We start from the raw sequence: 26,764 nt of genomic DNA, 5'->3' as shown, positions 1-26,764 counted from the left end.
TACCAAGATAATGCAAGGTGTCCTGCACGCGATGACCCGAACTTTGATCGTCTTTTCAAAGTTCGGCCGGTCATCGAACACTTCAACAACAAGTTTGCTGAAGTGGACGTGCCCCAAAGGGACATCTGCGTGGATGAGTCCTTAATCTCTTTTAAAAGGCGGCTTGGATTCCGGCAGTACCTGCCCAGTAAGAGGTCCAGGTCCGGGATCAAGCTGTATAAAATTTTTCAGAGTACCTCAGGGTACACTCACAAGTTTAGAGTTTATGAAGGGAAGGACTCCCGGATTGAACCCCCTGAATGCCTCCCGTTCTGGGAGTGAGTTGGAAAATTGTGTGGGACTTGGTGCACCCACTGCTGGATAAAGGTTATCACCTCTTTGTGGATAACTTATATACAAGTATCCCGCTCTTCAAGTCCCTCTCTGCGTGACGTACTGCAGCCTGCGGTACTGTCCGCAAAAATTAGAAAGGCCTCCCAAAGACACTAATTGGGCAGCTGCTCAGAAGGGGTGAGTGTTACAACTCTCCTGTTAGGTTTTTTTTAGTTTGCTGGTCACATGACCATTTTTGCCTATTTAATTCGGCTCCGCCCTCCTGGCTTTGCTGGACTTCATTTGTATTTACTACTGTTGCGCTAGCTTGTTGCTCTGTTGCCGTTCTCTGTTAGTTTTGCTAGGTCTTTTGACACCTTTGCTTTTTGTTGTGTGTTTGTCTTTGACTGCTACTATTTCTGCTAATGGGTGTCCAACTTTTCCCAGTCCCTAGATCTTGTAGGGATCCCTCCCTCACATCTATAGGTCTGCATTCAGACTAGCCTAGGACTTTAGCGGGTCTGATCGTTACATCGTAGGGATCTAGTTTAGTTCTATTGTAGGGACAAATCTCCTCTCTTTCCTTAGTCTCTGTAGCAGATCATAACAGTAAGTCCAGCCATAAAAAAAAAAAAAAAAATTTTTCTAAGGAAAGACCTCCAGTTTTCCATCATGGTCTTGGTGCAAGATTTGGCTCAACGCTTGCAGGGACTCTCTCTGGAGGTGACCAAGCTCCAACAACACGTGAGTAGCTGTTCTGGAGCGCATTTTGTGGAACCAAAGGTACGTCTGCCTGATCTATTTTTTGGCGAACAACAAGATTTTTTTTCTTTTAAAAATGCTTGTCTATTATATTTTCGTTTGAGACCCGGATCCTCTGGTGATGAATCACAGCGCATAGGGATCATAATGTCACTTTTGCGCAAAGATCCTCAGGGATGGGCCTTCTCTCTCCAACCTAGTGATCCGTGCTTTAGATCAGTGGATAGTTTTTTTTCTGCTTTGGGTTTGTTGTACGATGATCCTGATCGTGTCTCATCTGCTGAGTCTGAATTAAGACGTTTGAGGCAGGGATCAGGTAATGTGGAAAAATATTGTTCTCACTTCCGTCGGTGGTCTGCCCAGGTGGGGAGGAACGATTCAGCTTTGAAAAGCTTGTTTCTGGCAGGCCTAGGTGAAAGGGTTAAGGATTTACTGATTGCTTATCCCACACCTGGAAACTTGCAGGAGGCAATGCAATTAGCTATACGGGTTGACAGGAGACTGCGTGAAAGGGTTAATGAGAGCAAATCCTCTGCTATGTCAGCTTCGAGTCCTGAGAGGTTCTGTGCTGACAATGGAGAGCCGATGGAAATTGGGGCGATGACAACCCGCTCTCAGGAAAAAGACCGCCGACTTTCTGAAGGCTTGTGTTTCTATTGCGGAAATTCTGGTCATCTTATTAAGAGCTGCGTGCTTCGTAAGAAGAAAGAAAAAAAATGGTCAGTCATGCTCGTATTGCCTGTTTAAATTCTAAGGGGGTATTCCTATCTGCCACTACTGCTGCTCAGGATGAATTAATTGAATTTCGGGTATTTGTGGATTGTGGATCTACTCTGAATGTGATTGATGGGGGGATTCTTGGAAAAACTTAGATTAGAACCTAAAACTTTGTCATCCCCTATTGCTGTGGTTTCTGTCGATGGCTCTCCCTTGAAGAGTGTTACTCACAAGGTCTGTGAATTTCCCCTCACTATTAATGGTATTCATCAAGAGAATTTGGATTTGGTGGTATTGGATAATTTGCCTTCTCCAGTAATATTGGGGTTACCCTGGTTAAAATTGCACAATCCTGTACTGGATTGGTCTACCAATGAAATTAAGTCCTGCTGTGGATAGAGGGGAATTGCCTGTACCTATTCAGGATTTTTGGAGAGTTTTTTCTAAGGAGGAGTCGCAGGTTTTGCCTCCCCATAGAGACTATGATTGTACTATTGAATTTGTCCCTGGAGCGACTCTTCCTAAGAGTCGTTTATTTAATCTTACTATTCCTGAGAGAAAGGCTTTGGAGGAATACATACAGACAAGCTTGGCCGCTGGTCACATTAGGCCTTCCAAGTCTCCTGTGGCTGTTGGTTTTTTTTTTGTGAAAAAAAAAGATGGCGGTTTACGTCCTTGTCTGGACTTTCGTGAGATTAATAAATTTACTGTACGCAATCCTTACCCACTGCCATTGATTCCCGATTTATTTAACCAGTTAGTGGGGGCCAAGTGGTTCTCTAAAATTGATCTCCGGGGGGCATACAATTTGTTGCGCATGAAGGAGGGTGATGAATGGAAGACTGCTTTTAACACTCCTGTGGGTCATTTTGAGAATCTGGTTATGCCTTTTGGTCTCACCAATGCTCCAGCATTTTTTCAGAATCTTATTAATGACATCCTTAGACCTTTAATCGGCAAAGATGTGGTTGTGTATTTGGATGACATTTTGATTTATTCACCGGATCTGGAGTCTCATTGGCGGAGCGTACGTGAGGTATTACAGTTATTAATGGACAATTCGTTTTTTGCTAAGCTGGAGAAATGTGAGTTCGCTGTACAGAGAATTAGTTTTTTGGGCTACATTGTCTCCAGTGAAGGTTTTGAGATGGACCCGGTTAAAGTTCAGGCTGTACAGGAATGGCCTAGGCCTATTGGTTTGAAATCGATACAGAGGTTTTTGGGTTTCGCCAATTATTACAGAAAATTTATAAAAAATTTTTCTATTATTGTCAAACCGCTGACCGATCTCACCAGGAAAGGTGCTAATGCGGTTCAGTGGACTTCTGAGGCCATTGAAGCTTTTGTGTTTTTAAAGGAGAGGTTCACCTCTGCTCCCATCCTTATGCAGCCTGATGTGACTAAGCCGTTTTTGGTTGAGGTTGATGCTTCTTCGGTGGGGGTTGGTGCGGTGTTGTCTCAGGAAAACAAGGATGGAGTACATCCCTGTGCCTTTTTTTCAAAAAAATTTTCCGAGACTGAACTTAATTACGATATTGGTAATCGGGAATTGCTGGCGATTAAACTCGCATTTGAACACTGGCGTCACCTCTTGGAAGGTGCTGAATTTCCCGTTCAGGTTTTCACTGATCATAAAAATCTGATCTATCTTGATGCTGCCAAGCGCTTGAATGCCCGTCAGGCTAGGTGGGCACTTTTTTTCTCGCGGTTTAATTTTTCCGTTACTTACATCCCGGGTACCAAGAATGTTAAAGCGGATGCTTTGTCTCGCAGCTTTTCTCCCATGGTTGGTGTTGAGGAGGAGGAGACCATTTTACAAGAAGGTGTTGTGATTGCTGCTTTGGACTCCGTTTTGGAGGATGAGATTCTTAAAGCACAGGAGAATGCCCCATCTAACACTCCCCATGGGAGGTGGTTTGTGCCTAGGACCTTTAGGAGAGATTTGTTTGTTGAGTGTCATGAGTCTCGGTTGGCAGGTCATCCAGGAATTTCTGAGACCAAGAGACTTGTGGGTCGCAGTTTTTGGTGGCCTGGATGGCAGAAGGAAGTCATTAAGTGGGTGCGCCAATGTACTGTGTGTGCAAGATCCAAGTCTTCGCATGCTCCTGCTGCGGGGTTGCTTTGCCCTCTGGAGGTTCCTAGTGCACCTTGGACACATCTGGCTATGGACTTTATTACTGACCTTCCTCCCTCTGAAGGTTTCACGGTCATCTGGGTGGTCGTGGACCGTTTTAGCAAGATGTGTCACTTGGTTCCCTTCATCAAACTGCCTTGCGCTAAGACACTCGCTAAGGCCTTTGTCAAGGAGATTGTCAGACTACATGGTGTTCCTACTGACATTGTTTCTGATAGGGGACCTCAGTTCGTGGCTCGTTTTTGGCGTGCCTTTTGTGACAGGTTGGGAGTTCATTTGTCGTTTTCATCCGGATATCATCCTGAGTCTAATGGTCAGACAGAAAGGAATAACCAGGAAGTTGAGCAGTTCTTGCGTTGTTTTGTGGCAGACAATCAAGAGGGGTGGTCTGAGTTTCTGCCACTTGCTGAATTTGCTCTTAACAACCATACATCCTCTTCTGCTGGGTGTTCGCCTTTTTTTTGTTGTTCTGGGAGACATCCGTCTTTTGGGTCATTTTCCAAATTGGTTTCGGCTGTGCCTGAGGAGGAGAGTTTTTCTGGTGATTTGGAGAGAGTTTGGACGGATGTGCGTGGTAATCTTCAGGAGGCTAACAAAAAATTTAAGAGGTACTTTGATAGGAAACGGCAAGAGGTTTTGTTTGCTGTTGGTGACATGGTTTGGTTGTCCTCTAAGAATCTGCGATTGAGGATTCCTTCTAAAAAATTGGGTCCCAAGTTCGTAGGGCCCTTTAAGGTACTTCAGATAGTTAACCAATCTGCTGTTAGGCTGGAGGTTCCTACGTCCTGGAGGATTAATCCGGTGTTTCATGTTTCTCTGTTGAAAAAAGCTGATGTGTCGGATGGTGACGCCTCTGCCACTGTTCCTCCGGTGGTGGAGGACAGGGAATATGAAATTTCCCGCATCCTAAATTCTAGACGGTATAGAGGGAGTTTGCAGTATCTCGTCGCTTGGAAGGGTGTCGGACCTGAGGATAACTCATGGGTGAGGGCGGATGATGTTTCTGCCCCCAGACTTGTCCGAGCGTTTCACAGGAGGTTTCCTGGTAAGCCTGGGCCTAGGGTATCCGGAGGATCCTCTTAGAAGAGGGGGTACTGTTACAACTCTCCTGTTAGGTTTTTTTTAGTTTGCTGGTCACATGACCATTTTTGCCTATTTAAACCGGCTCCGCCCTCCTGGCTTTGCTGGACTTCATTTGTATTTACTACTGCTGAGCTAGCTTGTTGCTCTGTTGCCGTTCTCTGTTAGTTTAGGTCTTTTGACCCCTTTGCTTTTTGTTGTGTGTTTGTCTTTGACTGCTACTATTTCTGCTAGGGGGTGTCCAACTTTTCCCAGTCCCTAGATCTTGTAGGGATCCCTCCCTCACATCTATAGGTCTGCGTTCAGACTAGCCTAGGACTTTAGCGGGTCTGATCGCAGGATCAGGTTCCCCGTTACATCGTAGGGATCTAGTTTAGTTCTATTGCAGGGACAGATCTCCTCTCTTTCCTTAGTCTCTGTAGCAGATCATAACAGTGAGAGCATAGCCCAATGTAGGACAACCTGCTGATGGTCAAGTACAAGGACAAGAGGCATGTCCTTTTGTTGACCACCATACATGGTGATGGCAGCACCCTCAGCTCTGTAAGAGGTTCCACTACACAGGTCGCCAAACCAGACTGTGTAGTGGGGTACAACAAGTACATGGGGGGAGTTGATCTCTCAGATCAAGTCCTCCAGCCCTACAGTGCTTTCAGAAAGGCCAAGGTATGGTATAAGAAGCTGGCCGTGCACATTGTACAGATGGCAATGCACAACGCTTTCCTTCTGTCACAACTTGCAAGCCAGACTTCTACGTCGTACCTTCACTTCCAGGAGACTGTTATCAAGGCCCTGATATTTGGCAGCGGTGACGGAGCAGGCCCTAGTAGTTCCGGAATTGAAGGACTGAGAATTGTACCAGGCCAGCATTTCCCAGGGCAGATCCCTCACAGCGGAAAAAAAGGAAAGTCACAAAAGAGGTGCCGAGTGTGTTATAAAAGTGGAATACGCAAGGACACCATTTATCAATGTGACAACTGCCCTGACAAACCTGGCCTGTGTATGAAAGACTGCTTCAAAAGGTACCATACTTCGATGGACTATTAAATTAATTTCTGACGTATGAGAACCTGACAAACACTACACAACTGACGTAGTGTTCGTCAGGTTGTCATACGTCAGTTGTGTAGTGTTTGTCAGGTTGTCCTACACAACTGATGTATAACACTACTGTTAGGTGTCGGTCTGGTGCTGGATTCGAAATGGGTCCAGGACCTTCTATGGTCTCAGAATCGCCGTCAGCCCCAACGACTAGCTGGTCCGCGAGCACTGTTTATCTCCCAGGTAGTTGTGCCTAGCAATGTTAAGCCTGGGTTGCAGAAGGAGACAAGGCTTGTGGAATCTAAGTCCAGGATTTGCCGAACTGAGCATGTCCGTGACCTGGCGGATCATGATTGGTGGGTTGGCACTCACCTGACCCGGTGACCAGCCACCGCCTGATTGGTCATTTGTCAAAGTGCGTGCTTAGTAATTGTCAAGGATTTATCATGAAGAGATTAACATTGCTGGACAACACTAGTCCAGCAACGCCCCCTGCTGTGATAAGCAGCACACCGTCTATGGACTTTGAACATGGAGAGCCTGGTGTGGGTGGGGACAGCTTTCTCAGCTCTGCTTCATTCTAAATCTAAAAGCTCTGATTGGGTCAGAACTGCTGCACCCAGTAATCTAAGTGATACATTGTTGGATTCAGCTTCTATTTGTCTACATTACGCTCCTCTCAGATGAGTAGTAAAACCTGCCGACAAATTCCCTTTTAGATTTTATTGCCGGTGTCAAGCTATTATTTATATGTACATTTTATAAAACCTATAAAAAGTTTGGAATCAATAAAATATAAAGTCATAGATTTCATTATACCTTCTGAATGCTCGTAGAGTTGTTCGCTAGGCCCACTTGCACTGCAGATTTAAGAAAAAAAAAGACATTACTACATGCATGTAAGAATTATTAACTACAATAAAAAATGGTTCTTTCCTTAAAGGGAACCTGTCACCTGAAAAAAACACAATCAGACTGCAGATATGGGGATAATCTCCAGATTAACCCTGCTCTGAACTTTATTTCTCCCGGCATCCATTGGATTCAGTCACCGCTCTGTGTATAGTGAGAAGTGGCAGCAAACACTCCCCCTGCACTGACTTACAGCAGCTCAGCAGTAGGGCCGGCTGTCAATCACTGCCGGGGACGAGGTTACAGCCGCCGCTCTCTATACAGAGAACGGTGACTGAACCCGCGCCGGCGCCGCCCGTGACTGAAACCAGAATGCTAAAAGGAGGAATAAAGATCATTTCCTCATGACAGTAGGGGTCTAAGTGCTGGGCAGGTTGAGAACGCTATTAATCTGCAGATTAACCCCATATATGCAGAAAAATAGCTTCTTTCATGTCACAGGTTCCCTTTAAGGAAAGAAAAAGTAATATTACATCAGTTGAGACCCTAGAAAGACCTAGGTGCATTCTGACCATAGGAAGAATCACCAAATACCAAGGTTCAGGAAGAACCAAATAGAGGACAATATACAGTAGGTACAGAAAGTATTCAGACCCCTTTAAATTTTTCACTCTTTGTTTCATTGCAGCCATTTGGTAAATTCTAAAAAGTTCCTTTTTTTCTCATTAAAGTGCACTCTGCATTCCATCTTGACTGAAAAAAAAACAGAAATGTAGAAATTTTTGCAAATTTATTAAACAAGAAAAACTGAAATATCACATGGTCATAAATATTCAGCCCCTTTGCTCGGTATTGAGTAGAAGCACCCTTTTGAGCTAGTACAGCCATGAGTCTTCTTGGGAATGATGCAACAAGTTTTTCACACCTGGATTTGGGGATCCTCTGCCATTCTTCCTTTCTCCAGTTCTGTCAGGTTGGATGGTGAACGTTAGTAGACAGCTATTTTCAGGTCTCTCCAGAGATGCTCAATTGGGTTTAGGCCAGAGCTCTGGCTGGACCAGTCAAGAATGGTCACAGAGTTGTTCTGAAGCCACGCCTTTGTCATTATAGCTGTGTGCTTAGGGTCATTGTCTTGTTCGAAGGTGAACCTTCGGCCAAGTCTGAGGTCCAAAGCACTCTGGTAGAGGTTTTCATCCAGGATATCTCTGTACTTGGCCACATTCATGTTTCCTTCAATTGCAACCAGTCGTCATGTCCCTGCAGCTGAAAAAGACCCCCATAGCATGATGCTGCCACCACCATGTTTCACTGTTGGGATTGTATTGGGCAGGTGATGAGCAGTGCCTGGTTTTCTCCACACATACCGCTTAGAATTATCACCAAAAAGTTCTATCTTCGTCTCATCGGTCCAGAGAATCTTATTTCTCATAGTCTGGAGTCCTTCATGTGTTTTTCAGCAAACTCTATGCAGGCTTTCATATTTCTTGCACTGAGGAGAGGCTTCCATCGGGCCATTCTGCCAAAAAGGCCCAACTGGTGGAGGGCTACAGTGATAGTTGACTTTGTGGAACTTTCTCCCATCTCCCTACTGCATCTCTGGAGCTCAGCCACAGTGATTTTGGGGTTCTTCTTTACCTTTCTCACCAAGGCTCTTCTCCCATGATTGCTCTGTTTGGCTGGACGGCCAGGTCTAGGAAGACTTCTGATGGTTCCAAACTTCTTCCATTTAAAGATTATGGAGGCCACTTTGCTTTTAGGAACCTTGGGTAATGCAGAAATTCATTTGCAACCTTAGCCAGATCTGTGTCTTGCCACAATTCTGTCTCTGAGCTCCTTGGGCAGTTCCTTTGAGCTCATGATTCTCATTTGGTCTGACATGCACTGTGAGCTGTGAGGTCTTATACAGACAGGTGTGTGCCTTTTCAAATCAAGTCCTATCAGTTTAATTAAACACAGCTGGACTCCAATGAAGAAGTAGAACCATCTCAAGGAGGATCACAAGGAAATGGACAGCATGTGACTTAAATATGAGTGTCTGAGCAAAGGGTCTGAATACTTATGACCATATGATATTTCAGTTTTTATTTTTTAATAAATTTGCAAAAATGTCTATGTAGCGCCCCGAGGGTTCGGCCGCTACAGGGGTATTGCACCTCAGACCAGAGGTGTGATATTCCACTCCCAGGTAAGGATGGAGTATGGACCAGGGCTCAGTTAGCTGCATACAGCACACACACACCATTTCCGAGGGACAGCTCAACGGTGCTCCCACTAGACAGAAGTGCAGGCACGCCCGACTATGTCCCTGCCTGGAGTGGGGAGGGGGGTGGAACACCCAGTGCTGTAGGGGCAGATAGGGGTTGGTTCCTGAGCGTAGGAAGGAGCTCATTGGTTGCTGGTCACCTGGGCTCATGGTCAGAGGGAGGTATAAAAGGTGGGCACCATCTTAGATCTAGGTTCGTTCAACCAGAGGAGAAGACCGGGAGTGGAGGCTCTGTAGGAGCTCCACTCTGGAGCGGGCCTAGAGAGAGGCCGAGGGAGAGAAAGAGAGGAGGTGAAAGGGAGCTGTGATTAAGTCTCATCCCAGCTCCATGAGAAAGGAACAGAAAGGAACAGAGAAAGAGAAGAAGAGAGAGAGAAACAGAAAGGCTCAGGAACAAGAAGGTGGAAGGGACCCTAAGAACCCACGAGAATCCAGGGTGAAGGGTCAGGCAGATTAAGGGTACCGGATCCCAAGTTGGTGGAGGAGAAACTACCCTCAGCCAAAGACCGGTCGTCGTGATCATTTATTGGTGCTACACCTCATCAAACCTGCTAGGAAGGCACCATATAGGACAGCGGAGGACGGGGCCACGTTTAACCGCACAGGTCCACGGCAGCTGGACAAAAGCGGGTCACTGGTGAGGCAGGCCAGAGAAAGGATTAAAGGGGGTCCTGTGCCATGCTCCTGAACTGCCTGGGAGTTGACCGAGCCCCTCACCTGGTGGACGCAGCACGGCTCGGGCGGTCAGTGCCGAAGGAAGTGACCCGAAACAAACGAACTGTGAGTAAAGACCCTGGACTGTAACTTGTTGTCCGTGTGCTCCTTCGCTCCTCCGGCACTACCGGTACTGGGACTCTCACCACCATCACCCCCTACATCCACTACACTGCCCTGGGGCCGCACTCTTCCCGTGGGGAATCACACCATCCCAGCTGCACACATCATCAGCCCCAGCGGTCTGCCTTGCAGTGGCGGTACCTAATGACCGCAAATCCACGGGTGGCGTAGTCGGACATCATCTGAAGCACGTAGCAGACTACCATTGGTCTGACCACCCTGAGCCGCGGGATCGGGCCGCCACTACTACCCCCATCGTCTCCCTATCGCCCGGATCCGCGTGCCCCACGGCCCAGGGGGCGAGTCAGCTTTGGTGTATTTCGTGCCCGCTAACAACGGGTACTGCGCGCCTGAAAAGAGACTGTTTAGTTGTACTAAAGATGGCGCCCGCCCTAGAAGAACGAGCGCCATAATGTGCGCGCCAAAAGACCACAGGAGGCCGCCTCCCATCGTGGGCCGAGTCCCAGAATGGCGCCAAAGAGGAAGGGGCTGCCCCTGAGAGTGATTGTCAGCAGAATACCCCAGGACCACCCCCCATGGGGGCGGAAAGAGAAGAAAACTGCGGGGCAGGGGGTGGTCTGGATCAGTTTGGCCAGGCCACACCCAGAGATGGAGAAAGAAATCAGCTCCAGTACTTTGGCTAGGGGCCTGCTGCAAGCTACACCACCATGCAGCCTCACCGAGCTGCTAGCCCATCTCCCCAAGGAGGACCCCGAATATACGCTGGAGGAGCTGGACCGGAGGATGGTCCGGGCGCAGCAGGACGTGATCGCCGGGTGGAAAGAGGAAGTGGCTCGGCGGGCTGTGGCCCTGCAGCAGGAGGCGCCAGCGACATCCAGCGGTACACCAGCCACCGAGGGCAGTGAAGACAGAGCGGAGGCTGAAGACGACGCCGCGGAGGAAGCCGCGACAGCAGAGGCAGGTAACGGAGACGCCCCTACCCCAAACCCTGGGGCCGCTGATCTGCCCCTGCACCCCGCTGCGGAGCCCAACACACCTGGACCCGCCGTCGACACTGTGCCTCCACCGCCATCAACCGGCCTCCAGGCCGTCGACACTGCCAGTGAGCCCCGCCCCACGCCGTGCCCTCTGACCCCGGGCGTGCTCGGCCAACCGCCATCGCAGGCCCGGCCGCAAGGCCCAGCGCCCCCGGGCGCCGCTGCCCTGACGGAACCCCCTGCACCCGCTGTACCACCCCTGGGAGCAACAAGGAAACAACCAGCACGGGCCTGGTCGCAAGGCCACGTGCCCCCGGGCGCCGCCAACCCGCTTGCACCCCCTGCTGCTGCAGTACCACCACTGGGCGCAGATCTCTTCGCCCAACACACCAGTCCGGATGGGCTGTCTTTCATCTGGCCCCCCGAATTTGTCAACCCCCGCTTTCGGAGGAGCCCGCCCGCGGAGGTTGAAGTACCATCTGAGCCCCTTATACCTGCTCCGGCGCCTCAGGAAATCCCCCAGCTACCATTGGAGGACGCCCAGTTTGAATGGGACCCCACCGGGGAGGACCTAATGGGGTTCACAAGGGAGACACGAGCGGGCGCAGCCGAACGGCGGGAGGCCTGCCGCCAACAGCTGGAAATGTTTGAGAAGGAGCAGCGAGAGCGGCGGGTGAAGCAAGAGAAGCTGCAGGTCCAGAGCGCGGAGCAGAAAATGAAGGCCCGGCGAGATCCCCGAACTGCCCGCAGTCCCCGAGTCACCGGGACTGTTGTGAAGTTCCAGATGGAGCGCGGCTGGGGTTTCATCCGAGACCCTGAGACCATCAGCGATGTATTTGTGACAAGGAGGGATGTGGAGAGTCACCTGCCGGAAGGCCATCGTGGGCGGGATCTATTTCCAGGTGATGTGGTGTCTTACACCCGACACCAAGGCGTGAAGGGATGGTACGCCCTCCACGTCCACAGAGTAGTAGAGGAGGAGGAACAGCACTACTCGGACGCTGAGTACCCAGAGGACCCGGATGGGCCTGAAGACAACGAGGAGGAGCAAGGCGCATATGGAGGACGACGATAGAAAGTAAGAAGAAGCGCCAATGTAAATAGTTACCCGTCAGGGTACAAAGGAACTGTGTGGGACTGTTTTAAATTGAGTGTGGTCCCCGTTGGGACTGATATAGGACTGTTTGACTGTTACCCTATCCCCTAAGTAACCAGGCTGAGGACTGAGAACAGCCATCCCTCTTCCCTTTACCAGGCTGAAGACTGTGAGTAGCCATTTCCCTTCCCAAAACTGGCCGAGGACTGAGAGCGGCCAATCCCCTTGTATATAGTTGCGCTTCCTAAAGCGCCCCCTACTGGTTTTATAAAAAGACTGCAACGTCTACCTCAAGACAAGTTTACTGGACTGTTGCACCTTTAAGAAGAAAGAACACCTGGTCGCAAGTTGCACCGCGACCATGAACCAAGAATTCAAGAATGTGCTTTACTTAAAAATGTTTTATATGAAGAGTTTAATATGCTGCTAGAAAATGTTTTACATAATCTTGAAACCGTTTTATATGATAAGTGACAAAAGAGTTCCAGAAGTATTAGCATGTGTTTTATAATAGTATAATAGTGTGACAAGAATAGAAAAGTGTGTCCCATAAAGGAAGTTGAACAATGTCGTCCGTTTCTAAATGTAAAAAGTTATTGAAAAAGTTTTGCATGTCCTGTAATCAACTGTTTTTGCTCTTTTCCAGCCCGAGGACGTGCTGTGCTTTACCAGGGGGGAATGTAGCGACCCGAGGGTTCAGCCGCTACAGGGGTATTGCACCTCAGACCAGAGGTGTGATATTCCACTCCCAGGTAAGGATGGAGTATGGACCAGGGCTCAGTTAGCTGCATACAGCACACACACCCCATTTCCGAGGGACAGCTCAACGGTGCTCCCACTAGACAGAAGTGCAGGCACGACCGACTATGTCCCTGCCTGGAGTGGGGAGGGGGGTGGAACACCCAGTGCTGTAGGGGCAGATAGGGGTTGGTTCCTGAGCGTAGGAAGGAGCTCATTGGTTGCTGGTCACCTGGGCTCATGGTCAGAGGGAGGTATAAAAGGTGGGCACCATCTTAGATCTAGGTTCGTCCAGCCAGAGGAGAAGACCCTGTAGGAGCTCCACTCTGGAGCGGGCCTAGAGAGAGGCCGAGGGAGAGAGAGAGAGGAGGTGAAAGGGAGCTGTGATTAAGTCTCATCCCAGCTCCACGAGAAAGGAACAGAAAGGAACAGAGAAAGAGAAGAAGAGAGAGAGAAACAGAAGGGCTCAGGAACAAGAAGGTGGAAGGGACCCTAAGAACCCACGAAAATCCAGGGTGAAGGGTCAGGCAGATTAAGGGTACCGGATCCCAAGTTGGTGGAGGAGAAACTACCCTCAGCCAAAGACCGGTCGTCGTGATCATTTATTGGTGCGACACCTCATCAAACCTGCTAGGAAGGCACCATATAGGACAGCGGAGGACGGGGCCCACGTTTAACCGCACAGATCCACGGCAGCTGGACAAAAGCGAGTCACTGGTGAGGCAGGCCAGAGAAAAGATTAAAGGGGGTCCTGTGCCATGCTCCTGAACTGCCTGGGAGTTGACCGAGCCCCTCACCTGGTGGACGCAGCACGGCTCGGGCAGTCACTGCCGACGGAAGTGACCCGGAACAAACGAACTGTGAGTAAAGACCCTGGACTGTAACTTGTTGTCCGTGTGCTCCTTCGCTCCTCCGGCACTACCGGTACTGGGACTCTCACCACCATCACCCCCTACATCCACTACACTGCCCTGGGGCCGCACTCTTCCCGTGGGGAGTCACACCATCCCAGCTGCACACATCATCAGCCCCAGCGGTCTGCCTTGCAGCGGCGGTACCTAATGACCGCAAATCCACGGGTGGCGTAGTCGGACATCATCTGATGCACGTAGCAGACTACCATTGGTCTGACCACCCTGAGCCGCGGGACCGGGCCGCCACTACTACCCCCATCGTCTCCCTATCGCCCGGATCCGCGTGCCCCACGGCCCAGGGGGCGAGTCATCTATATTTCTGTTTTTTTTCAATCAAGATGGGGTGCAGAGTGTACTTTAATGAGAAAAAAAATGAACATTTTAGAATTTACCAAATGGCTACAATGAAAAAAAGTGACAAATTTAAAGGGGTCTGAATACTTTCCATACCCACGGTATTTGTTTGCACTTAGCAGTGAGAGATGTCACCAGTAGCAGAAGAGGAAGGATTGTGAAATCTGGAGACAGATCCACTTTAACCATTCACATACACATACATGAAACCAAGTAAATTTAAAGGGGTTGTCTGGTCAAAAGTGATAAGTCTGCAGTCACTCTATGTGACTTCAGACTTATGAATCCCAACCCCCAGCACAGGCACTGTGCGATGCGGGGATTTGCCAGTATGAGACCTGGTAATGGAGGGTATGCATGTGTTATACATACCCTTGGCCAGTGGACAGGCCTCACTCTCCATACACTTGTATTGAGCGAGGCTGCGTCTTCTAGTCGAAGCTCCTACTGGCAATCCACGGCACTAGACAGGGCCTGACCTCGCTCCATACAAGTGAACGAAGCGAGGCGGCGCTGACTGGCCAGGGGTATGTATAACACATACATAGCCTCCGGTCCCGGGTCTCATATCGGCAAATCCCCATAGCGCAAAGTGCCTGTGCTAGGGGGATTCATGAGTCTGCAGTCACACAGTGTGACTGCAGACTTATCCATTTTGACCGGACAACCCCTGCAACATTTAGAACTTCAGGATATATGAGAAAAGAGGACAGCTTCTTGAGTAATAAATTACAAAGAGAAGAAAAAGTAACAGCACTGAAGGGGTTCACTATAAAGGGATGCTCATGTACAGTACCAATAAAAAGTTTGAACACAACAGTTGATGAAATAGTTTACCTTCATTTTATTGGAATGGGCTCATAGGTCGATTCACGGGTCACTCCCGGTCATGTCTCATGAGTAGTGTTGAGCATTCCGATACTGAAAAATCGGGTATAGACCGATATTCGCGGTATCGGAGTTCCGATACTTTTAGAATATCGAATACCGGAATTGGAAGTTCCCATAATGCCTGCGCTCTGCAGTGTGTCTGAAGGATGACAAGCTGGATGGCAGCGCTCAGCTTACTGTACTTGTCATTTAGTGTAAAAGATTTATTAAAAAAAATAATAGTGTTTTCATGCACCGTCTCTTAAAAAAAGCCGGCCGGCAATTCAGCAGCGGTACCCGACAATTTAGAATAGAAAGAATAGAGCATCACACATAGATTAGATACATAGAAACATGTCAGTCACATATATAAGAAGTACAGTGACAGTGTTGCTTACTGTACTTGTCATTTAGTGTAAAGGATTTATTTAAAAAAATAATAGTGTTTTCATGCACCGTCTCTTTAAAAAAGCCGGCCGGCAATTCAGCATCTGTACTCGACAATTTAAAATAGAAAGAATAGAGCATCACACATAGATTAGATACATAGAAACATGTCAGTCACATATATAAGAAGTACAGTGACAGTGTTGCTTACTGTACTTGTCATTTAGTGTAAAGGATTTATTTAAAAAAAATAATAGTGTTTTCATGCACCGTCTCTTTAAAAAAGCCGGCCGGCAATTCAGCAGCGGTACCCGGCAATTTACAACAGAAAGAATAGAGCATCACACATAGATTAGAGAGATAGAAACATGTCAGTCACATATATAAGAAGTACAGCGACAGTGTTGCTTACTGTACTTGTCATTTAGTGTTAAAATAAAGGATTTATTTAAAAAAAAATTGGGGTGGGGTTCCCCGTAATTTTAGGCTCTAGCGGAGGTTAAGCAGACAGCTGGGGCAGATGTTTGAAGCCTGGGAAGGGGGTAATACCCACGGAGCTTCCCAGGCTACTAATATCAGCCCCCAGCTGAATACCTAGCCTTTACTAGCTATTAAAATGGGGGACCCCCCAAAAAAATGACGTGGGGTCCCCCCTATTTTAAAAGCTAGCAAAGGCTAGGCAGACAGCTGGGGGCTGATATTAATAGCTCAGGAAGGGTGCCATGAATATTGGCCCCCTCCCAGGCTAGAAACACCAGCCGTCAGCCGCCTCAGAAATGGCGCATCCATAGGATGCGCCAATTCTGGCACTTAGCCTCGCTCTTCCCACTGCCCTGTAGCGGTGGCAGTGGGGTAATAGGGCTGGGGTTGATGTCAGCTTATAATGCCAGCTGACATCAAGCCCAGGTTAGTAATGGAGCATAGTCAAAGTAAAAAAAAAACCACAAACACCCTGAATAAAGTCCTTTAATTGAAATAAAGATGCAATTCTTTATTGTTCTAAATTAAACCATACTTACCATCACGCCCATTCCGGCTGAAGCCAACGATCTCCTGCAATAAAAGTAAAATAATAAAGCACATCATCCTTACCTTTCCATGGTTCCCACGACAGCTTCAGCTCTGCTACATTCACATGACAGGCTGGATCGCTGCAGAAAGCTGCCATCCAGCTTACCATGCAGCAGACACTGAGAAGCGCAGGCATGCTTGCGCTCCTCAGTGTCTGGCTGTGACGGCATCCAGATGAGCCGAGTTCATGTCCAATGAACTCAGCTCATCTCATGCACGTCACCGACAGCGTGGGAGAATTCTCCTGCTGAAGCGCTGAGTGCAGGAGAATTTTCCCACGCTATCAGTGACGTGCATGACGTGAGCTGAGTTCATTGGACATGAGCTCACCTCATGCACGTCACTGACAGCGTGGGAAAATTCTCCTGCACTCAGCGCTTCAGAGTGAGAATTTTCCCACGCTGTCAGTGACGTGCATGTCCAATGAACTCAGCTCAACTCATGCAGCGTGGGAGAATTCTGACGCTGAAGCGCTGAGTGCATGAGAATTTTCCCACGCCGTCAGTGACGTGCATGAGGTGAGCTGAGTTCATTGGACATGACCTCGGCTCATCTTTATGCCGTCACAGCCAGACACTGACGAGCGCAAGCATGCCTGAGCTTCTCAGTGTCTGCGTCATGGCAAGCTGGATGGCAGCTTTCGGCTGCGATCCAGCCTGTCATGTGAATGTAGCAGAGCTGAAGCTGTCCTGGGAACCATGGAAAGGTAACGGTGATGTTGCTTTATTATTTTACTTTTATTGCAGGAGATCGTTGGCTTCAGCTGGAATGGGCGTGATGGTAAGTATGGTTTAATTTAGAACAATAAAGAATTGTGTGTTTATTTCAATTAAAGGACTTTATTCTGGGTGTTGTGTTTTTTGAAATACTTTACTAGAAATTCATGGCGGTCATGTCTAATATTGGCATGACCCCATGAATTTCAGGCTTAGGGCCAGCTGATAATACCAAGCTGGCCCTAACCCCTTTATTACCCAGTGAGCCACCGCACCAGGGCCCTGGATGAGTTGGGTACAGCGCCAGAAGATGACGCTTCTATGAACGCGCCATTTTCCGGGGGTGGCTGCGGACTGCAATTTGCAGCGGGGGGGGGGGGGGGGGGGCAGAAAGCTTGGGCCTCCCTGCACTGCAGATTCCAGCCCCCAGCTGCCTAGTTGTACCTGGCTGGACACAAAAATAGTGCGAAGCACCACATATTTTTTTTTTAATTATTTCATGAAATTCATGAAACAATTAAGAAAAAAAGGGCTTAACTATATTGTTGTGTCCGGCCAGGTACAAATAGGCAGCTGGTGGTTGGGGGCAGCCCGTTCCTGCCTGCTGTACCTGGCTGGACACAAATATAGTGCGAAGCCCCATGTCAATTTTGAAAAAATTATTTCAGGAAATTCATGAAATAATTTAAACAAAAAAATACGTGGGGCTTCGCCCTATTTTTGTGTCCAGCCAGGTACAACTAGGCAGCTGGGGGCTGGTATCCGCAGCACTGGGAGGCCCAATCTTTCTGCCCCCTCCCCCCCCACTGCAAATTGCAGTTCACAGTCACCTCGGAAAATGGCGCGTTCATAGAAGCGCCATCTTCTGGCGCTGTACTCAACTCATCCAGGGCCCTGGTGCGGTGGCTCACTGGGTAATAAAGGAGTTAGGGCCAGTTTGGCATTATCAGTTGGCCCTAAGCCCGAAATTCATGGGGTCACGCCACTATTAGACATGACCGCCATGAATTTCTAGTAAAGTATTTAAAAAAAACACAACACCCAGAAAAAAGTCCTTTAATTGAAATAAACACACAATTCTTTATTGTTCTACATTAAGCCATACATACCATCACGCCCATTCCAGCTGAAGCCAACGATCTCCTGCAATAAAAGAAAAATAATAAAGCAACATCATCCTTACCTTTCCATGGTTCCCACGACAGCTTCAGCTCTGCTACATCGAGATGACAGGCTGGACCGCAGCAGAAAGCTGCCATCAAGCCTGTCATCCCGCAGACACTGAGAAGAGCAGGCATGCTTGCGCTCTGCAGTGTCTGGCTGTGACGGCATCCAGATGAGCCGAGGTCATGTCCAATGAACTCAGCTCACCTCATGCACGTCACTGACAGCGTGGGAAAATTCTGCTGCGCTATGCGCTTCAGCGTGAGAATTCTCTCATGCTCACCGCATGCGCAGGAGAATTCTCCCACGCTGTCAGTAACGTGCATGAGGTGAGCTGAGTTCATTGTCGGCTCATCTGGATGCCGTCACAGCCAGAAACTGAGGAGCGCAAGCATACTTGCGCTTCTCAGTGTCTGCGGTATGTCAGGCTGGATGGCAGCTTTCTGCTGCGGTCCAGCCCGTCATCTCGATGTAGCAGAGCTGGAGCTGTCCTGGGAACCATGGAAAAGTAAGGATGATGTTGCATTATTATTTTTCTTTTATTGCAGGAGATCGTTGGCTTCAGCTGGAATGGGCGTGATGGTAAGTATGGTTTAATTTAGAACAATAAAGAATTGTGTGTTTATTTCAATTAAAGGACTTTATTCTGGGTGTTTGTGTTTTTTTGTAACTTTGACTATGGGGTTAGCAATGGGGGTGTCTTATAGACGCCTCTCCATTACTAACCTGGGCTTGATGTCAGCTGGCATTATAAGCTGACATCAACCCCAGCCCTATTACCCCACTGCCACCGCTACAGGGCAGTGGGAAGAGCGAGGCTAAGTGTCAGAATTGGCGCATCCTATGGATGCGCCATTTCTGGGGGCGGCTGACGGCTGGTGTTTCTAGCCTGGGAGGGTGCCAATATTCATGGCACCCTTCCTGGGCTATTAATATCAGCCCCCAGCTGTCTGCCTAGCCTTTGCTAGTTATTAAAATAAGGGGGACCCCACGTCATTTTTTTGGGGGGGTCCCCATTTTAATAGCTAGTAAAGGCTAGGTATTCAGCTGGGGGCTGATATTAGTAGCCTGGGAAGCTCCATGGGTATTACCCCCTTCCCAGACTTCAAACATCTGCCCCAGCCGTCTGCTTAACCTCCGCTAGAGCCTAAAATTACAGGGAACCCCAAGCCAATTTTTTTTTTAATAAATCCTTTATTTTAACACTAAATGACAAGTACAGTAACCAACACTGTCTCTGTACTTAGAAACATGTCAGTCACATACATAATATCTATCTAATCTATGTGTAATGCTCTATCTTTCTGTTCTAAATTGTCGGGTACCGCTGCTGAATTGCCGGCCGGCTTTTTTAAAGAGACCGTGCATGAAAACACTATTATCTTTTTAAATAAATCCTTTACACTAAATGACAAGTACAGTAAGCAACACTGTCACTGTACTTCTTACATATGTGACTGACATGTTTCTATCTATCTAATCTATGTGTGAAGCTCTATTCTTTCTATTATAAATTGTCGGGTACCGGTGTATGCCGCTGCTGAATTGCCGGCTTTTCATGTTTCACTGTGAGCACTGTTCCCATCGATTTGGGCAACCCCCTCCCCCAATACATTCTACATTATTGTTAGTTGTTTTCCTTCATGTAGAATTAACCTACAAGGAAAGAAAGGGTTTATTTTCATTCCGATATTTGTGTCCCATTGACTTGCATTGGTTTCCGGATTCGGAATCGGCGATATCCGATACTTTTTGAGTATCGGCCCGATCCAATCCGATCCGATATTTCCTGATATCGGAAGGTATCACTCAACACTACTCATGAGCGATGACATTACTAAGTTACTGACGTTATCGGTTGTGAGACATAACCGGGAGTGACCTATGAAGCATGGTTCTCAAAACGACGCTCCATAGCTTGCTGTACAGAATCGTTAGATGTCGTGGGAACCCCAATGGGTTACGTCGCAGGTGCAGAGATTGTAATTTAAAAATAAATTGGCGAATGAGCGAGAGTTTCTTCCTTTTATTTATTTAACTTTCCTTTTATGTCTTTCAGGTTCCCATTTTTGGACTTCTTCTGATTGGCTGGATTACGTTGGATCTTCATGGTTTTTTTTTTGCTTTTTAATAAATAGGTGAACGAGGTGTGGGGGAGTGTTCTTTAAAATAAACTATGTTTTCCTGTGTGTGTGTGTGTGTGCTTTTGTTTTTTTTTTATTACTGGGTTAGTAATGGGGATGTCTGATAGACACCACTCCATTACTAACCCTTGGTTTTGATGCCAGCTGACATTACAAGGCTTAAAATGACGAATCCCGTCACTCACGTGGTTGATGAAAAGTTCTTTTTAATGGAGGTCCACATACAAAACATTTCAGCCCATCCCAGACTTTTGTCAATCATTACATTACAAAGCTGACATCAACCTGATAAAACTACTACCCCAATTGCCACTGCACCATCGCAATCAGGAAAAGCCAGCAAAGAGCCTGAGTTGGCGCATCTCATTGATGCGCCAATTCTGGGGTAACTGCAGGCTTTTATTTTTAGGCTGGGAAAGGGCCAATATCTATGGACCTTCCTATCTTGTTAATACAAGAGCACACCTCTGTTCTTTACAAAGGCTGGTTATAAAAAGTAGGGGGGAACCCACATCATTTTTTTTATATGCATGTGTTTTTGGGTGCATTTGCGCTGTGAAAACACACGTTACAAAGTGTGTTCTTTTTTTACTGCAGTGCTGTGGGAAAGTTCTCACCGCACATGCGTTAATGTCAGTGAGGTGAACAGAGTTCATTGGATAAGGACTCCGATGACCTTTCTGCCAGCACACTGAGGTGCGCAAGCTTGCACAGCTAATTGTCTCTGCAGGATGGCAGACTGTATAGTCGTATCTTGCGACAATACAGCCTGCCATCTTGATGTAGCAGACCTAGACCTGTCGCGCAACAAATGGATGATTTTATTCACGTCAGGGACAGGTGAGGATGATGATGCTTTATTATTTTATTTCAATTGACATCGGCTTCAATGGAATGGGTGTTATGTTATTAGTTAAATTTAGATTTATTAAAGGAGTCTGTGTGTTTCTTTCAAATAAATTAACTGATTCTGGGTATTTAAAAATTGAACGGCACTCGCAAGGTCCGAGAGCCGTGTGATTTTATTTTTCTCGCACCCATTGACTTGCGATTTTTTTTCTAAGTCCGATTTCAGCTGTGAAAAAAATTACAGATGAGCGGTAACTCATAGATTAATATTGGTCAAAGTAGAATCCAATTTTTTATCGGATTGCACTCGTTCGTTTTCCTTGAAAATGAATGTGAGATAAAACATTTCCCTGCCTGTTTTTAAAAAATGTTTTACCTCAAAGAAAGAATTTTTTGTGATCCAGTCCTGTAATGTCTGTAGACTCTTTTGCGTCTCCCCCTTCCCAGGAGCTGTGGAATTATCTGTCCATGTCCCTGCACCGTCAGACAAAGCCATTACACAGTACACAGCAGGGGCCCATTTATAAGATTATCTCAGCACAGGAACATTTTATTTAAACACATCCAATTGTGGAATTTATTATTATCAAGATCTATTGATTAAAATGAACTTTGCGGGTAAACCCTTTAAGTTTTACTTTGGCTGTGTTCACATATGTTGTGTTTTTCAGCTTCAGAAAACTGCATCAAAGCACAATCTCTGGCAGGAAATTAGCTGCGTCAAAAACGTTTTGCTGCGTTTTTTGATGCATTTTTTGTGAGTTTTTTCAGCGATTTTTTTCACTGTCCTGTCTCTATTTATGCATGTACATAAAGTTCTGTTAAAAAAGAACCCCATTCTATTTCACCATCAAAAACGCTGCTGCAAATTTTGGTGCATTTTTTCAGCGTTTTTTTCACCACTGTATAAGGATGTGATTTTCCTCCAAAATATCAGTAATTAATGGGGGCACTCTCCTACACCTCTACTGAGGTCCGATATTAACTATTAACATCAAACTTGACTATTAATAATTAATTTCCACTAACGTTATCTGTGCCTTATACTATATACCAACTGAGACAAAACCGTGTGCTAATAAAAGGTATTTATTACACAAAAGTCTACAGTTAATATACTACTAGGTATCACACTAACACAGTACACAAAACGGATTCACAATTCCCAATTACCTAATATATTTTCCACCCACGTTTGCTAATCACTCATGCAATATCGGCCCACCCAAATATACCAACTTTGCCTATATATATCTATCAATATCTAGGAGGGTTAGTACAGGGTATGTAGGGCTAGTAAGTAAAGAAGTTACAGGGGAAGAGAGATACTCAGCCATGTGTTGTTATGTCCATCTTCAAGAGTCTAAGGGGCCTTAGCACATGTGCATTCTGGGTTTTTAAGTCCAGCCAGTGTCCAGCTTCATGTCACAGGAAATGATGTATTATTCCCCGCCCACTGGCTAAGATCTTTGTTCATGTCCAACCATACTCGCAAAACCTGATTTAGCACATGGCTGGACATTCTATTGAAACCTCCTCCAGCAGCAAACAGACTGAAACACATGGGGAGATGTGGGGCCAATATATACATGTATACTTATCTGCAAGCATGGCTAGCATGCAGATACGTATATACATGTACAACCTGGGACACTTCCCTTTACAACCACCCATTATTTCCCATGGGTGAAAAAACACTGACAAAAATGCTGAAAGAAGTGACATGCTCTATTTTCCAAAAACCCAACCAAGGCACAAAATACACAACAACAAAAAAGCATGATGTGTGAACAGAGAATTCTGGTTTCTCATAGACTTTGCTGGTACTGCAAAACACAACTGAAAATTTGCATAAAAATCTGCAGCAAAAAATGCTAAAAAAACACAACATGTGTGAACATAGCTTTTAAGTGAAGTTTAACTTGAACTTATTATATGTTGTCAAAATTACTCATAAAACGTCACTTTCAAAAGCCACAAAAGACGACGGAGGGGTTTCCTCATTTCTTATGAATTTCTTTCTGTAGAAACATACAAATCAAGGTCTGTGTTAAGAGTCAAAGTGAAAAGAAAAATACTATTTTAAATGATAAAACCATCAAGGTAGAGGGAGTTGTACTTGCAAATGTGGAGTGAAGAAATGTTCATTGTTCTCATGGGTCTTAATTCACCAACAACTACTTGGATATTGCATTTTACCTAACCAGGAGGGTGTCAAAAAGGGCAGATAGACACCTACACCATCACAAGACCCTACAATTACCATGAAAGGCAGCAGCCACCACTTCCTCACTGATACCTCAGATGACGCTCCTAGATAAGAGCAGTCTATGCGGTATGCAATGTATCGTCCTTCAGGGAGCGCTTCTTCCCAGACCATTTCAAGGTCTCTATCATATCCAACTCCTTTTGAGTACCAGCCTACTGCTCCAATCATGCATTCCCCGTCACCTCTTTTGCCATACTTACGGATGCAAAGTCTGCTTCCAATATCACGGGCTGGAGTGACTTGTAAGTTTCGTAATAGTGAGATCACAGATGTCTGTGGAAGCACCGTGTAAAGCATGTTACACAAGTCTTGAATGGTAGCTCAAAAAAAGATGAAGAAGCATCGACTTCAATATCATCATAAGAAGCGTCGACACAAGTTTGCAAAAAGGTATGAAAAGTGAACTGTAGAAGATAGGAAACGGGTGGTTTGGAGCTATGGGACAAAAGTCAATAGACTAGGCTATGATGGATGAAAATGGGTCTGGAAGAAACAAAGGAAAATGGGGCTAAAGGATGGAGAAATTGAAGGAACTGTCAAGTTCGGTGAAGGAAGCCTGATGATATGGGGTTGTTTCACAGCTAAAGGCGTTGGATACTTTACCAGAATCGATGGTGGTCTCAATGCTGAGCTATATGTGAGTATCCTACAAGACAAATTACTTTGTACACTCGAGTACCATCGGTATGAAAAGGACAACATAGTGTTCCAGCAGGACAACGACCCAAAGCATATGTTGAGATTGGCAAATAAATGGTTCAATGACAATGAAGTCGAAGTGCTGGATTGGCCCCCACAGACCTCAGACCTTAATCCAATTTAACACTTGTGGGTAGAATGGAATAAAAAACTATATACATATCCAAGCGAGTCGAAGAGCATGCACCAACTGGGAACATGTAAAAGAGACCCGGAATTAGATGTCGGTCAAGACATGTTTGAATCTGATCGAGAGCATGCCCAGAAGGATTCAGGCAGTGTTGAAAGCTAAAGGTGGATTTACAAAATACTAATAAAATAATAAAAAATTGTATTTAGATTTTTAGGAGCAAAACAGTAACAGTGCAGTGACATGACAAGAATCTGCATAATTAATCATATGCCAAATAGTTGCAACTCAAGTTTATATATGAGATAGACAAGATGATTGTCTATAAAATGAGGGTAGTCTCACAATAAAATAAGTAGTGGATGGTGAGATATGGAGCCTGAAAGTCAAAAGTTCAAAAGATTGATACTCTTTTGCTCTTCACTGTATTCATGTGCAGTTGGTGGTTCTGGCGATGTATTCAATTAATAATGATGGTCCCAGTGCTATATTCAATTACCGATTATGGTTCTAATAATGAATTAGTGTATTAATGGTTGTTTTGGTGCTGTATCTAAGTACTGATGAGGATGCTGGTGCCATTCATGTACTGATGGAATGTTCTGGTGATGTATTCATTTAATGATCATGGATCTGGTGCGGTCTTCCCTCATTAAACACAAATTAAACAATTAAAGAAAAATTGGTATGTCCACATCCTTAAAAGTCTGATCTATCAAAATATAAAAAGAACTAACATATGCAGTAAAGAGAAAAAAAAATAGAAGAACTACTTTTTTTTGTCACCACACCTCTTACAGCAAAAAGCCATCCAAATGTATGCACCCTGAATTGATAGCAATAAATATTTCAACTTACTGTGCAAAAAACAGCCCTCACATAGCTTCATAGATATATTTTTATTGTTCTAACAGGTCCTTAAAAAAGCATCACAAGCTAAATGTTGGTTTTTTTTTTACAAAAATAAGAATCTCTGAAAGTTTGGGATTACTGTAATCACAAAGACCTGGAGAATCATGTTCACACGTCACTTTTACCACATAATGAATATCTTAAAAGCAAAACCTAAAAAACAATGATGGGATTGTGTTTATTCACTGCAGGTATACCATGAACTGCTGGGAGGGGTGCCACTTGAATTTTCGCCTTGGGCACCAAAAAAAAAAGCTAGAATCAGGCCTGTCCCCACAGATGTTAGGAAGCTAACCGATTCAAGCCAAAATCACCGGGTTTAGCCAACTTCTATCTCATGAGTCTGAGGGCATTTAGAATTAAATAACTTTTTGATCGCTGGGCATCAAAACAGCTCAGACCCCAAGTGATAAAGTCACAATATGATGCTGTTTTTCAGTTACAGTATGGTGGTTCTAAAATCATGTTATAAAAGTATAATTTAGTAACTATATGGCAGTATTAGTTACGGTATTAACCACACATGGTATAGAGAGATTCAGTAATGCTATGGTGGTATATGGTGGTACTGTTCAATCAATACAATCAGTATAGTTGAGGATTTCTGTCCTTTAACCCTTTCACGACGTTGGGATTTTCCGTTTTTCGCTCCCCTTTTTCCCAGAGGCATAACTTTTTTATTTTTTAATATGTCCCTGTGATGGTTTATTTTTTCTGGGACGAATAGTAATTTTGAACGACATCATTGGTTTTACAATGTCGTGTACTGGAGAAAAAGGAAAAAATTCAAAAGTGCGTCAAAATTGCAAAAAAAGTATAATTCTACACTTGTCTCTTGGTTGTTTTTTTTTTTTACCATGTTCACTAAATGCTAAAACTGACCTGCAATTATGATTCTCCAGGTCATTATGTGTTTGCAGATACCAAACATGAATAGGTTATTTTTTTTAAAGTGGTGAAATAAATTCTAAAGTTTGTAAAAAAAATTATAATGGCGCCATATTCCGAGACCCGTAGCGTCTCCCTTTTTCAGGATCTGGGGCTGGGTGAGGGCTTATTTTTCGCACGCTGAGCTGAAGGTTTTATTGATAATATTTTTAGGTAGATATATATATATATATGTTTTAATCGCTTGTGATTGCGTTTTATTGCGATGTTGCAGCGACCAAAAAAACTTAATTCTGGTGTTTTGATTTTTTTTCTCGTTACACCGTTTACCATTTGGATTAATTCTTTTTATATCTTGATAGATCGGGCGATTCAGAATGCAGCAATATACAGTTATATGAAAAAGTTTGGGCACCCCTATTAATCTTAAGCTTAATGTTTTATAAAAATTGGTGTTTTTGCAACAGCTATTTCAGTTTGATATATGTAATAACTGTTGGACACAGTAATGTTTCTGCCTTGAAATGAGGTTTATTGTACTAACAGAAAATGTGCAATCTGCATTCAAACAAAATTTGACAGGTGCATAAGTATGGGCACCTCACCAGAAAAGTGACATTAATATTT

Source organism: Phyllobates terribilis, unplaced genomic scaffold (assembly GCF_046119375.1).
Source record: "Phyllobates terribilis strain yellow unplaced genomic scaffold, ASM4611937v1 Scaffold_382__1_contigs__length_1840546, whole genome shotgun sequence".
Lineage (NCBI taxonomy): Eukaryota > Metazoa > Chordata > Amphibia > Anura > Dendrobatidae > Phyllobates > Phyllobates terribilis.
This window is presented reverse-complemented; position numbering follows the sequence as displayed.